The sequence below is a fragment of the Scyliorhinus canicula genome, unplaced genomic scaffold (assembly GCF_902713615.1).
Source record: "Scyliorhinus canicula unplaced genomic scaffold, sScyCan1.1, whole genome shotgun sequence".
Classification (NCBI taxonomy): domain Eukaryota; kingdom Metazoa; phylum Chordata; class Chondrichthyes; order Carcharhiniformes; family Scyliorhinidae; genus Scyliorhinus; species Scyliorhinus canicula.
The window spans coordinates 315,765-328,748 of NW_024055542.1; positions in this window are offsets into that span (position 1 = coordinate 315,765).

The following is a 12,984-nucleotide window of genomic DNA, read 5'->3' on the forward strand; positions in this document are numbered from 1 at the left end:
GCGCATTGTGGGGCAGCACGGTAGCATTGTGGGGGCAGCACGGTAGCATTGTGGGCCGCAGGGCAGCATTGTGGGCAGCACGGCAGCATTGTGGGGGCAGCACGGTAGAATTGTGGGGCAGCACGGTAGCATTGTGGGGCAGCACGCTAGCATTGTGGGGGCAGCACGGTAGCATTGTGGGGGCAGGACGGCAGCATTGTGGGGCAGCATGGTAGCATTGTGGGGGCAGCACGGTAGCATTGTGGGGCAGCACGGTAGCATTGTGGGGCAGCACGGTAGCATTGTGGGGCCAGCACGGCAGCATTGTGGGGCAGCACGGCAGCATTGTGGGGGCAGCACGGTAGCATTGTGGGGCAGCATGGTAGCATTGTGGGGGCAGCATGGTAGCATTGTGGGCAGCACGGCAGCATTGTGGGGCTGCACGGCAGCATTGTGGGGAAGCACGGTAGCATTGTGGGGCAGCACGGTAGCATTGTGGGGCAGCACGGCAGCATTGTGGGGCAGCACGGTAGCATTGTGGGGCAGCACAGCAGCATTATGGGGGCAGCACGGTAGCATTGTGGGGCAGCACGGTAGCATTGTGGGGGCAGCACAGCAGCATTGTGGGGGCAGCACGGCAGCATTGTGGGGGCAGCACGGTAGCATTGTGGGGGCAGCACGGCAGCATTGTGGAGACAGCACGGTAGCATTGTGGGGGCAGCACAGTAGCATTGTGGGGGCAGCACGGTAGCATTGTGGGGGCTGCACGGCAGCATTGTGGGGACAGCACGGCAGCATTGTGGGGGCAGCACGGCAGCATTGTGGGGCAGCACGGCATCATTGTGGGGGCAGCACGGTAGCATTGTGGGGGCAGGACGGTAGCATTGTGGGGCAGCACGGCAGCATTGTGGGGACAGCACGGTAGCATTGTGGGCAGCACGGCAGCATTGTGGGGCAGCACGGCAGCATTGTGGGGACAGCACGGTAGCATTGTTGGGGCAGCACGGTAGCATTGTGGGGGCAGCACGGTAGCATTGTGGGGGCAGCACGGTAGCATTGTGGGGGCAGCACAGCAGCATTGTGGGGCAGCACGGTAGCATTGTGGGGCAGCACGGTAGCATTGTGGGGGCAGCACAGCAGCATTGTGGGGCAGCACGATAGCATTGTGGGGCAGCACGGCAGCATTGTGATGCAGCACGGTAGCATTGTGGGGCAGCACGGTAGCATTGTGGGGGCAGCACGGTAGCATTGTGGGGGCAGCAAGGCAGCATTGTGGGGCCTGCACGGCAGCATTGTGGGGGCAGCACGGCAGCATTGTGGGGCAGCAAGGCAGCATTGTGGGGACAGCACGGTAGCATTGTGGGGGCAGCACGGCAGCATTGTGGGGCAGCAAGGTAGCATTGTGGGGCAGCACGGCAGCATTGTGGGGCAGCACGGTAGCATTGTGTGGTCAGTACGGCAGCATTGTGGGGCAGCACGGTAGCATTGTGGGGATAGCACAGTAGCATTGTGGGGGCAGCACGGTAGCATTGTGGGGCAGCAAGGCAGCATTGTGGGGACAGCACGGTAGCATTGTGGGGCAGCACGGCAGCATTGTGGGGGCAGCACGATAGCATTGTGGGGCCTGCACGGCAGCATTGTGGGGGCAGCACGGCAGCATTGTGGGGCAGCACGGTAGCATTGTGGGGGCAGGACGGTAGCATTGTGGGGCAGCCTGGTAGCATTGTGGGGACAGCACGGCAGCATTGTGGGGGCAGCATTGTGGGGCAGCACAGCAGCATTGTGGGGGCAGCACGGCAGCATTGTGGGGGCAGCACGGCAGCATTGTGGGGCAGCACGGTGGGGCAGCACGGCAGCATTGTGGGGGCAGCACTGCAGCATTGTGGGGCCAGCACGGTTGCATTGTGGGGGCAGCACGGTAGCATTGTGGGGGCAGCACGGCAGCATTGTGGGGGCAGCATTGTGGGGGCAGCATTGTGGGGGCAGCACGGCAGCATTGTGGGGGCAGCACGGTAGCATTGTGGGGGCAGCACGGTAGCATTGTGGGGGCAGCACGGCAGCATTGTGGGTCAGCACGGTAGCATTGTGGAGCAGCACGACAGCATTGTGGGGGCAGCCCAGCAGCATTGTGGGGGCAGCATGGTAGCATTGTGGGGGCAGCACGGTAGCATTGTGGGGGCAGCACGGCAGCATTGTGGGGGCAGCACGGTAGCATTGTGGGGGCAGCACGGTAGCATTGTGGGGCAGCACGGTAGCATTGTGGGGGCAGCACATCAGCATTGTGGAGCAGCACAGCAGCATTGTGGGGGCAGCCCAGCAGCATTGTGGGGGCAGCATGGTAGCATTGTGGGGGCAGCACGGTAGCATTGTGGGGGCAGCACGTTAGCATTGTGGACAGCACAATGGCTTCACAGCTCCAGGGTCCTAGGTTCTATTCCGCCTTGTTTCAATGTCAATACTGTAAAGAGAACTGACCCATTCACAAATGGACAGGGGAAAGACACACTCAATACTGGACAGGGTACAGAGAACATAGAACAGTACAGCACAGAACAGGCCCTTCGGCCCTCGATGTTGTGCCGAGCAATGATCACCCAACTCAAGTCTACGTATCCACCCTACACCAGTAACCCAACAACCCCCCCATTAACCTTAACCTTAAGGACACTAAGGGCAATTTAGCACAGCCAATCCACCTAACCCGCACATCTTTGGACTGTGGGAGGAAACCGGAGCACCCGGAGGAAACCCACGCACACACGGGGAGGATGTGCAGACTCCGCACAGACAGTGACCCAGCCGGGAATTGAACCTGGGACCCTGGAGCTTTGAAGCATTTATGCTAACCACCATGCTACCGTGATGCAGACATCCTCCCCGTGTCTGCGTGGATTTCCTCCGGGTGCTCCGATTTCCTCCCACAGTCCAAAGATGTGCAGGTTAGGTGGATTGGCCATGGTAAATTACCTTAGTGTCCAAAATTGCTCTTAGTGTTGGGTGGGGTTACTGGGTTATGGGGATAGGGTGGAGGTGTTGAGCTTGGGTAGGGTGCTCTTTCCAAGAGCCGGTGCAGACTCGATGGGCCGAATGGCCTCCTTCCGCACTTTAAATTATATGATCTGTGACAAGCTTTTCTGGTAATATTTTTTTTATTCTGCATTGGACATCCCCCAGTGTTCAATTGAAAAGAAAAGACTCTCTGCAGATTCACTCCCATTGCATTTGATTAAAATGATCGGGTTGGATTCCACAATTTTTCGTCCCGGCGAACCGGTTTTCTGGTGCGACCTGACCCAAACGGTGAGGGGATTCTCCGAACGGGCAGGCAGCCAATGGGGTTTCCCGTTATGGTCACCCCAACGCCGTTGGGGAATCCGCGAGCGTCAGTGCGCAGCCGGTGAAATGGAGGATCCCGCCAACAGGTAATGCACCCGCTAATTCGTGTATAAGGGCGTTCAGATGGATGATGGAGTACCCAGTCTACAGTTGTTGATTTTTAAAATTAAGTCCTAAGGGCTACAACGTGCTGAATTTGAAGATGAGATGTTGCTCGTCCAGCTCGCAATAGGCGTCAGTGGATCCAAACTGCAGGACAAGGACAGATATGTGGCTATGCGAGCAAGGTGCTGAGTTCAAATGGCCCACAACAGGACGTCGTAAGTGCTAGTTGAAAGTGTTTGACCATAACTCCATAACACATAGTAGCAGAATTAACCCACTGGCCCATCGAGTCTGCTCCGCCATTCTATCATGGCTGATATTTTTCTCATCACCATTATCCTGCCTTCCCCCTATAACCCCTTATTAATCAAGAACCTATCTATCTCTATCTGAAAGACGCAGTAATTTGGCCTCCGTTGCCTTCTGCAGCAAAGAGTTCCACAGATTCACCACCCTCTGGCTGGAGTAATCCCTCCTCATCTCTGATTTGAAGGATAGTACATTTAGTCTGAGATGGTTCCTGTGGTTCAAGTTTTTACTGGAAGTGGACACATCCTCTCCACGTCCACTGTATCCAGGCCTCGCAGTATCCTGTATGTTTCAATATGAACCCCCCCCCCCCCATCCTTCTAAACTGCAACGAGTACAGACAGAGTCCTCAACCGTTCATCATATGACAGGCTCTTCCAGGGATCATTCTTACTAAACTTCTCTGGAACCTTTCCGAGGCCAGCACATCCTTCCTTAGATACGGGGCCCAAAACTGCTCACGGTACATAAAACGGGGTCTGACCAGAGCCTTATAATGTCTTAGAAGTACATATCTGGTCTTGTATTCCAGACCTCTCGAAATGAATGCTAACATTGCATTGCCTTTCTAACTGCCGACTGAACCTGTACGTGAAATTAAGAGAATCGCGAACAAGAACTCCCAAGTTTCTCTGTGCTGCTGACTTCCTAAGCATCTTCCCTTTTAGAAAATAGTCTATGCCTTCATTTCTTTTCTCAAAGAGCATAAATTCATTATTTTCCACATTGTTTTCCACGTCCCAATTCTTTGCCCGCAAAGTCATCACCAAGTCTGCGTTTACTCTCCCCAACGTAGAGGAGGCTGCATTGAGAGCAACGAATAAAGTTGAGAAAATTGAAGGAAGTGCCAGTGAAAAGATGTTTCACCAGAAAGGAGAGATTGTTACCGACAATTTTGAGATGGAAGGAGATAATGGGGCAGTACTTTTAACAGTCTGTGATTGTAAGGGAAGATGTTGTGGTCTGTTTTAAAAGCCAGCGATTTAGCCGAGTGAGGTAAACCAGCCCCTTGAATGCGGAGGCCTGGTGGTGTGGAAATGATAATAGGGAGACACTATCATGTGTCGGCATAGCACGCCACGTGATACAGTGGTCAGCATTGCTGCCTGCAGTACTGAAGATCTGGGTTCGAATCCCGGCCCTGTGTTACTGTCCGTGTGGAGTTTGAACATTCTTACCGTGTCTGCGTTGGTTTCAACCACAAAACTCAAAGCTAGGTAGGTAGAATATCCACTCTAATGTGCCCCTTAACTGGAAAAGGATAATTGCGTTCTCTAAATTTATCTTTTAAAAGTTTCGGGGTGTCGTGTGAGGAAGAGGGTGGGCAGTAGTGCGAGAAATTTGTTGAACACGGTTGAGAGCCCTGTCAAACATAGAAAGGTATTGGGCTCAACCCTCGTTAACGAAATTGCGGATGTGCAAGAAGGGCCATTTTCAATGATGGCATCAGCAGAACAGAGGCGACAGAGGTGGAGAAACGGGGAGATTGATAGTCAGTCCACACAGGAAACAGGGTCTGAGGATCGGTACACGAGAACGCTGTGGATTTGGTGCACTGGCAATAAATATAAATGTTCCGTCTATCGCTGGAGGTGGAGACAGACAGGTCAAGGAAGGAAAGTGAAAGCAAGTGCCTGAGATGGGTTCTGTAATGATGAGAGAGGGTTGAACACTTGAAGCAAAAGCGATGAATGTTTCCAGTTCCAGACAAAATACTGCAGCGTTACCAATCCAGTCATTGTTGTTGCAGACATTGAGTTGCGGGATGGGACCGGAGTAGAACTGGAATGTTCAATATTGCCAAAAAAAGACAGACATAGCTGGGCCCAAAATTGTACCCATGGACGCAGCATTTGATAACAAGAGGTTCCGACATAAGAGACTTCTGAATAATGTCAGATAGTGGAGTTAGTGGACACAGCAGCAGAATGGCCAACAAGCTGAAGACACAGACAGCAAACAGAGAGAGTAGTGTAAGGGAATTTGTACTGGATATTGTATGAGTTAGGTACCAAGTTTAGAATCATAGGTTTTAGTGAAATGATAAAGTAGATTTAGGTGAGTATTGAGATGAGTGTGTAACCCAGGGTAACTTTGTGTGACCTAATGTAATCAAGTATAGCTAATGTAATCAAGTATAGCTAAGGTAATCAAGTATAGCTAATGTAATCAAGTATAGTTAATATGATTAAAGCAGAAGACCCAGAAAAAGAGTATAGCTTTACCTAACATTTAAAATACAACAGTCACTTGGGAAAACAATGAACACGGCTCAGGGCTTAACTAAAATGGTTGGCCATAAATAAGGGCCATAAAAAGACAGGAATGAAGGAAGCCTGTTTTTGTATACATTCGGCCTTGGTCAGCAAAAACCACGCTTGTATTCAACAAGCAGGAAAGTTTACAGAGACGAGATAAGGACTGACTTATGGCTACCATGGTTGACGAAGCAGAGAGAGAAACGACCAGTCTTGACTGAGACAGATAGAGGCTCACTATAAACAGTGGTGGCCAAAGTAAGGAAAGCAAGATAAGAGGGCTGTAAATTAAGATAAGAGTTTGAATCATGGAGTTAAAATGTACATAAAAGGCGGTAAGCCCTGAAGCTTTTTTAGATTGCTCCGGACAATCTCAGCTTTGTTTTTCTCATGCTAAGGGAAATAAAGTTCACTGCTTGGAAGATCGCTCCTCAGACTCTCTGTGTTTTAATATTTGAATAGGTACAAACAAATTGTCGTCCTGGGGAACCACGACAGTAGTTATTTCAACGGAAATTAGATTCTCGACAGCTCACTTTCCGCTGCTGAATTTTGATCAGAAAAATAAGGCTCCCAATAACTCAGTGGAAAAAAGTGTCTGAATGGCTGGGTGTTTTTCTGGGTTCAGTTCAACAGATTCACAAACCGTTCGAAGCAGCAACACTGTTTAAAAAGAAATACCAAAAAAATAACAAACATTGGATCGAATTTCTAAATTAATAGAAATTAGAAAATATCACAATATCAATTGGAATACTTTAGTCGTGTGTGTTTTTTTCAAATTCCGGGCTGCAGGAGATATCTGGTTCTGATTGGAACAGTTCAATATATAACTGAGACATCGAGTAATTGCATTTGCTGCAATAAATATCAAACATGTTCAAAACACAGCCTCTCTTGCTGTTTTCATTTTTTCCTAAGTTAAAACAGAAAGAGAGGGTGGGAGGGAGAGAGAGAAACGGGTGGAGAAACATATAGATGGGGAGAGTGATAGTTTTCAGGAACCATCGAACCAATAAAATACATTATTCCAAAAGAGAAACAACCTATTTCTGTCCAGCCCCTGACCCACACACACAATACCAATATACACGGAAAGATAGTCCCGGTAATAGATGGATAACTAAATCAGATATCCCACTCTTGTGAGAGACGAACATTCAGTCTAATTCTAGGCTTACACATACAGCCGGTGATACTTGTTCGGTGTTGTCACTCTGGTTAGTGATTCACACTCTGATTCCATTCTTACTCACACTAAACCAGACTTCAGAGAGATTGTTTTCAGTGGTATCCAATCTAACGTCATACCAGATTTATTTACACAGAACTATGAACCGTACAGCACAGTACAGGCCATTCGTCCCACGATATTGTGCCGACCGCGTATCCGAATCTACGATCAACCTGATCTACTGCATTTCAATTTACTGCTCTTCATATGCTTCTCAAAGAGTCGCTCAATTGTCCATAATGACTCTGACTCCATCATCTCTGCTGGGAGTGCATTCCAAGTACCCACCACTCTTTGCGTAAAGAACCTGCATCTGACATCTCCACACAGCTTCCTCCTGTATCATTAAAATTATGTCACCTCACCATCGCCATTTCTGTCATGCGGAAAAAACTCTGGCTATCTACTCTATCCATGCCTCTCATCTCCTTGTGCACCTCTATCATGTCGCCACTCCGCCTTCTTCACTCCAGTGAGAAACAGCATAGCTCCCTCATACGTTCTTTACAAGACATGCTCTTCAGTAGAGACAGCATCCTGGTAAATCTCCTCTGCACCCTCTCCAAAGCGTCCACATCCTCCCGATAATGAGGCGAACAGAACTGGGCTAAATACTCCAAGTTTGTTCGAACCAGGGTTTGATAAAGCTGCAGAAAAACCTCGCTGCTCTTAATTTGAATCTCAATGTTAACGAAAGCCAAAACAACATATGCCTCCTTAAAAACCCAGTCAACCTGGGTGGCAATTCTTTTCTTTTTCTTTTTTTTTCAATATAAATTTAGTGTACCCAACACTATTTTCCAATTAAGGGGCAATTTAGAATGGCCAATCTACCTATCCTGCACATCTTTGGATTGTGGGGGTGCAACCCACGCAGGCACGGGGAAAATGTGCGAACTCCACACGGACAGTGACCTAGGGCCGGGATTCGAACCCAGGTCCTCAGCGCCGTAGGCAGCAATGCTAACCACTGTGCCACCGTGCTGCCCCTGGGTGGAATTTCTGAGGGATCTATGTATGTGGACCCCAATATCCCTCTGTTCGGCCACACGTCCAATAATTCTGCCTTTAACCCTTTGTTCAGCATTCAATTTCGATCTTCCAAAATTAATTACTTCACATTTATCTAGGTTAAACTCCATCTGCCACTTCTCAGCCCAACTCTGCCTCCTATCAATGTCATGTTGTAAACTGCAACAGCCCTCAACACTAGCTCCATCTCCACCAATCTTTGTGCCATCGACTAACGTATTCACCCAAATTCCCATTTCCTCGTTCAAGTCATCAATAAAAACAACCCAAATATCAGAGATCCCAGAACAGATCCCTGCCGGACACCACTGGTCACCGAACTCCACGCGGAATACTTTGCATCCACTACCATTCGCTGTCTTGTTTCGGCCAAGTACTTCTTTATCCAGACAGCAAAGTTTGCCCGTACCTCATGCACTTTAACTTTCTGAATGAGCCTAACACGTGGAACCTTATCAAGTGCCTTACTGAAATCCATATACACCACGTCCACTGCCCGACGTTCGTCAATGTGTCTCGTCACATCCTCAAAGAATTAAATGAGGCTTGTGCGGCATGACTTTCCCCTCACAAAGCCGCACTGACTATCTTTACTCAAACTATGTTTTTCCAAGTAATCATAAATCCTATCTCTCAGAATCCTTTCCAATATCTTTCTCACCACAGACGGAAGACGTACTGGCTTGTAAAACCCGGGCAGTTCCCGATTCCCATTTCTTGAACAAGGGAACAACATTCGCCTCCGTCCAATCATCCGGTATTACTCTAGTGGAGAGTGAGGACGCAAATATCATCGCCAACGGCGCAGCAATCTCCTCCCTCGCTTCCCATAGCAACCTTGGGTATATCCCGTCTGACCTCGGGAACTTATCTTTTCTGATGCTTTTCAAAATGTGCAGCACGTCCTCCTTCTGAATATCAACCTGTTCGAGCCTATTAACTGATTCACGCTGTTCTCAAGAGCAACAAGATCCCTCTTCCTGAAACAAAATATTAATTTCGGGCCTTCCCTGGCCGCTCAGACTCTAAGCACATATTCTCGCCATTGTCCCTGATCGGCCCTGCTCTCACACTGATCATACTCTTATTTCTAACATAAATCGAGAACGCCTCGGAGTTTTCCCAAACCCTTTTCACCAGGGCTTTTTCATGTCCCCGTCTGTGTTTGAAGATGGAGACAGACAACTCAAGGAAGTGAAGTGAAAGGAAGTGCCGGAAATGGGAACTGTAATGATGAGAGAGGGGGGACAATGGAAGCAAAAGCGATGAATGTGTCCAGTTCCAGACAAAATACTGCAGTGTCACAAATACAGTCATTGTTGTTTCAGAAATTGTGTTGCGGGAGGGGATCGCAGTAGAACTGGAATACGGAGTTTTCAATATTGTCAAAAAAAGACAGACAGAGCTGGGCCCAAAATTTTTCTCATGGCCGCAGCATTTAATAACAAGAGAATCCGACATAAGAGAGACTTATGAGTAATGTGAGATCGTGGATTTCGTGAACACAGCAACAGAATGGACAACACGCTGAAGACACAAATAGCAAACAGAGAGAGTAGTTATTTCAACGGAAAATTCGATTCTCGAAAGCTCACTTTCCGCTGCTGCATTTTGATCAGAAAAATAAGTCTCCCAATAACTCCGTTTAAAACAAGTGACTGAATGGAGTGGCGTGGTTTGTGTGTTCAGTTCAACATATCGTTTGAAGCAGCAACACTGTTTTAAAAAAATACACAAAAGAATTACGATCATTAGATTTCATTTCTTAATTAATAGAAATGATAAAATATGACATTATCATTAGGAATACTTTACTCGTGAGGTTTTTTAAATGCCGGGCTGCAGGAGATATCTTGTTCTGATTGGAGGAATTCAATACAAAATAGAGATATCGATAAATTCCACTTGCTGCAATAAATGTCAAACATCTTCAAAACACAGCCGACCTCTTCCTGTTTTGAATTTTTCCAAAGTTAAAACTGAAAGAAAGAGGGAGAGAGGGAGAGAGAGATAATGAAAGAGAGAGAGAGAAGGAGAGCGTTTTCAGAGAACATCCATCCAAACAAATACACTATTCCAGAACAGAACCAAGTTATTTCTATCGAGCCTCTGACCCACACACAACAGAAACGTAAATCGACAGATATTCCCAGTAATAGATGGATACCTAAATCAGATTTTCCTCTCTTGTGAGGGACACACATTAAGTCTAGGCTGACAGATACATCCAGTCATCCTTGTTCGCTGTTGTCAGATGTTCCACTCTGATTAGTGATTCACACTCTAGTTCCATGATTACTCACAATAAACCTGACTTCAAAGAGATTGCCTTCACTGGTATCCAATCTAACGTTATGCAAGATTCAATTCCATAGACTTTAGAACAGTACAGAACAGTACAGGCCCTTCGGCCCACGATATTGTGCCGACCACGTATCCGAATCTGCGATCAACCAAATCTAATGCACTTCAATTTACTGTTCTTCATATGCTTGTCAAAGAGTCGCTTAAATGTCCCGAATGACTCTGACTCCATCATCTCCGCTTGCAGTGCATTCCACGCACCCACCACTCTTTGCGAAAGGAACATAGAACATTACAGCGCAGTACATGCCCTTCGGCCCTCGATGTTGTGCCGAGCTGTGAAATGCCTCTAAAGCCCATCTACACTATTCCCTGAGGGACGAAAAGGACCATGTGTACTGGTCTATCCTGATGTTTTTCAAAAGTTCTAGCACATCTTCCTTCTTAATATCAAACTGTTCACGCCCATTAACCTGGTTCACGCTATTATCAGGAGCAACAAGCTCCTTTTCCTGAAGCAAAATATTCATTTAGGTCCTGCCGTACGTCCTCAGACCGAAGCACAAGTTCTCTCCATTAGTCATGATCCGCCCTAATCTCACACTGATCATCCTCTTATTTCTGCCATAAATGTAGAACGCCTTGGGGTTTTCCCTAACGCTTCTCGGAAGGGCTTTTTTCATGTCCCCTTGTCGGTCTCCAAAGTCCATTTTGAATTTCCTTCTGGCTACCTTGTAACCCTCTAGAGACGTGTCAGGTCTCTGCTAAACCTTACGTAATCTTCCTTGTTCGTCTTGACTTTCTTGTCAGCCAAGGCTCCTTCACATTACCATTCCTTCCTCGGCTCAGTGGGACAAAACTTTCCAGCAATAGCAGCATGTGCTACTTAAAGAATCTCCACATTACTGTTGTGCATTTCCCGAAGAACACTTGTTCCCAATTATTCTCCTCAGGTCCCGTCTGATAGCAGTATAATTCCTTCCCACGACCCTCATCCCCTCCCGGCCCAGTAACTACATTCGCATACTATCTGCTTCCAACCCTCTACATGACAATGGTAAAGGTCAACGAGTTATGGTTACGGTCACCGAAATGTTCCCCCAGCATCACATCGCATACCTGGCCTGGTTCGTTGTCAAGTACCAAATCCTTTGTGGCCTTCCCCCGAGTCGGCTTATTCACATATTGTCTCCGAAATCAAGCCTGGAGACACCTGACAAAATCTGGTCCATCCTAACCATTTGAACTAAGGAGGTTCCTGTCATAATTAAGGAAGTTGAAGTCACCCATGACAACAACTCGGTTACTTCTGCACCTTTCCAGGATCTGCAGCCCACTCCGTTCCTCCATCTATCTGCTGCTATTGGGTGCATCTATGGAAAACTCCCAATCAAGTGACTCCTCCTTTCTTGTTTCTGACTTGCAACCACACTGACTTATTCGACAAACCCTCCTCGACTACCTCATTTTCTGCAGCTGTAACACACTCCTTAAGTAACAATGCCACTCCTCATCCTCTTTTACCTCCTTCCCTGTTCTTCTTCAAACATCTAAACCCCGGTAATTCGAACAACCACTCTTGCTCCTGTGAAGTCCATGTCTCCGTAATGGCCACAGCATCGTAGTTCTGAGTAATGATACCTGCTGTAAGTTCATCTCCCTTATTCCTGACACGTCTTGCATTGAAACAGACACACTTTAACCTATCCCACTGAATGGAGTTTTGCCCAATCAACTGTCTACCCTTCCTCACAGATTTACTATTTCCGCCCCTTCAACCGCTACCACATCTCTTTTCTGTAACTCTGGTACTCTTATGTCTGACCGTTTCCATCCCTGCCGCTGACTGTAACGCAGCTATTCTAGATCTGAACTTTACTGTAGCTACCTCTCTGTAACTCCTCTCTATTATAACCTCTGCCTCCCGGGTGAACCGAAGTTCATCCAGCTCAACCTCTAGTTCCCTAATATGGTGTCCCATGATCTGGAGTTGGGTGCACTATGCTAAGAACATAAGAACTAGGAGCAGGGGTAGGCCACCTGGCCCCTCGACTCTGCTCCGCCATCCAATAAGATCATGGCTGATCTTTTTTGGACTCAGCTCCACTCTCCTGCCGGAACTCGATAACCCTTAATCCCTTTTTTCTTCAAACAAACTATCTATCTTCATCTTAAAATAATTTAATAAAGGAGCCTCAACTGCTTTACTGGACAAGGAATTCCATAGATTGACAACCGTTTCGGTGAAGAAGTTCCTCATAAGGTCCATCCTAAATCTACTTTCTCTTATTTTGTGGCTATGCCCCCTAGTTTTACTTTCGCCCGCATGTGGAAATAACCTGCCCGCATCTATCCTCTCTTCCATTCATAATTTTATATATTTCAATATTATCCCCACGCATCCTTATCAATTTCAACGAGTACTGT